At 31.5% G+C, this 2,871-nt stretch overlaps 1 non-coding gene across 1 annotated transcript; it reads right to left on the reverse strand.

Annotated features, from left to right (window-relative positions):
• Window positions 1-255: 255 nt before the first annotated feature.
• LOC113389849 lies at window positions 256-417 on the reverse strand. The gene has a single exon (XR_003368277.1). It is a non-coding gene; the product is annotated as a U1 spliceosomal RNA (small nuclear RNA).
• Between the last annotated feature and the right edge of the window lie 2,454 nt (window positions 418-2,871).

The raw sequence follows: 2,871 nt of genomic DNA on the forward strand, positions 1-2,871 counted from the left end.
GTCCCTAATATTTAAAAAACATCTCGAGACAACTAACGCAAATGAAATCGTGACCTTCTATCTAGACTTGTGATTTTCTGTTATTAGACAGGCGCTTTAACTAACTAAGCCACGGGGCCGGTGAAAGTTTATTAGGATTACCAAAGTTGTCGCGAGTATTTTATGAAATTATTAAAAAAAAAACTTTTTAATGTAGACACACATACTATACGAACGACAAATGATCTTCATATATTGATATTTGAGAGTTTATTACCGGGACAGCGCGTACGCAGTCCCGACTACCAAAAATTGCGCGCCCGAGTTATCCACATTAGGGACAATCGCAGGGGTCATCCCTACCGAGGTGCAATGGAAGGGCCTCGCCCTGGGGGAACCGCCTTGTTGATAACGGTAGCCCCCACGCCAGGTAAGTATGCCTAAGGGTCTCAAGAAGTGACCCAAGCCTTAACCATTCTATGTTTTGCGGAGCGAGTAGATAGGGGAAAACTCTATAGCGCCACATCGTGGCAGTTATTCTGCGCCGAAACGTCTCGATTTATTTCATCATTTTCACGTGTATAATAAATAATATTAAATTAAAATTTTGAATGTGAATTTCGTATTAATTATTTTATATATATATATATATATATATATATAACGACGTTTATATGTGTATTACAGAAAAGTAAATAAACAAAACTTAATCATTCGGATTTAAAATAAAAGATATTGTCTAATATTTATAGGAATTATATAAACTAAATTGCAAAGATAAAATTAATTATTTAAAGTATATAAATGAACTTTAGAACTTTACCCAGAATTAAAATTGAAATCCAAATTATTTTCGATATACAATAAAATATTTTTTTTGGAAAACAAATGAAATTTTGAAATAAAAAAAATACTCAAAAGCAATTGTTTTGTCAACAAAAGCGGAAAGTTTTCTGTATGATTCAAATTAGATGCTTAGTTTTTTTAAAACCTTCAATTTTTTGCACATTCAGCTCCGTATCTCCAAAATGTAATCCGTAAACCGTAATCCCCATTTCTCCCTGCCATTACGAATTGAATATTTTTTGCTTGTTTTAACAAAATAATTACTCTTGGAAAAAATTTTGGTTTAAGTTTTTTTTGTCAAAAAGTTTTTTTTTTGTATATCGAATAAATTTCAGATTTTAATTTTAATTCAGTTCTAATATACTTTAAACAGATAATTTCAACTTTGCAATTCAGTTTATACAATTGTTATAAATATTAGACAATGTTACAATTTTTATAATAATTTTATAATAAATTATTTGAAAAAAAATTAATATTTCCTGACGGTACGGTATGTTCCAGAAATGACCGTTTATCTCCGAACAAACATCTGTAATCTTGTTTTTAGTTCCGTCTCCCTCGATTGGAGCGCTGCTAGCGCTACAAAACGGCCTAAAGAAAATATTCGAGAATCTAATATGGCGGAATAATGTTATAGTGTCAAAGTGTAAAATGTTTGTTAAAAGTTTATAACAAATATCATGTCAAAGTGCGGTGTACAACAATGCAGAACACCAACAAATATGCAGAAATGCATGTATTTCCTGCAGAAAATGACGTAATATGTAAAATGATTAGTAAAATAACTGGAGCCCGGGCTGAGCACTGACGGTGAGAACTAGGTGAATAAGTTTTATCAATATGCAGTTATGCACACAACAAAATTCTTGCATCTTTTACTAGCACTTCTGATATAATTTTTTATTGTAGCGTATAAATACAAGACACCTGTCTTACTAAATTCCTTTCTGGAAGGTATGTTATTGAAAAATTATTTTTTTATAACACCTTATATTCATAACAAATAATTCTACATTGTTTTTTTTTCAGCAATTGTACTCTTGGAAGTAATGATAAAATATCAGTGAGAATAATAAAAACACAGCAATCAATATTAAGTTACAAGTGCAAGCCTGAAATGAGCTGACCAATATTGAAAATAGGACTCACAATTTTATGTCAATTAAATAAAAGAAAATTCAAGCTAATTGTAAAATTCCACCCTTCTTTTTTTGTGAGTAGCAAAAATTGCCTTTTGATGTTTCATGAAAAAAATATGTCTACTAATAATTGTGCGTATAGTTTCTAAAGCTAAATACATACCATATTCTGTAATCATGTATGTAATATATAAAAATTAATGCTTTTTAAAATTCAATTTTCTTTTGTTTAATTTTGAATTCAAACGATCTATATAATATTGGTGAATTTCTACAGCATTTTATATTCGCCCCCACGGTCGACGCTAGCGCCATCTATAGTGGGAGACGGAAACTAAGCCAGAAAATTGACAGATTTGATCGGAAAAACGTGGCAACGAAATATGGCCCGAGAGAGCGATCTATATGCTCTTCTTTTATCTGTGCATACACCATTAGTTAAAAATTCGAATCGATTAATCCGTACACCCAAAGACGTGGATGAAAAATTGTATCCACACAAAACACAAACATTAATTAACTTCCCGATGGAGAAGTTTATGTTTTCATAAAAAAATCCGAATTGCTAATTTTATGTTTTCTCCACGTTTCAAGTCATTCTGAATCGAATGAGACCAAATTTGGTAAAAGTATATGTGTGTATGTGTGTGTGTGCGTGTATGTGAACAGATTTTTTGCCGTAAATTGACGTTTTCTCAAAAACGGCTGGTCCGATTTCAAAAATTTAAAAGCCACTCGATGTATTTCGATGAGGACTATTGTTTGTCAATTTTGTGCGACGATCGGCCAAGCCGTTTCTTTATAAATTGCAGAAAAGTAAAAAAAAATTCGTCTACGTTTTAGCCCGCAATTCTTAATCGATTTTGAAAATTCAAAAACCGTTCGAAAGATGTTGGTTGTGAAT

Source organism: Ctenocephalides felis, unplaced genomic scaffold (genome assembly GCF_003426905.1).
Source record: "Ctenocephalides felis isolate EL2017-DRISC unplaced genomic scaffold, ASM342690v1 CF-g0.4_SCAFFOLD_03573, whole genome shotgun sequence".
Classification (NCBI taxonomy): Eukaryota; Metazoa; Arthropoda; class Insecta; order Siphonaptera; family Pulicidae; genus Ctenocephalides; species Ctenocephalides felis.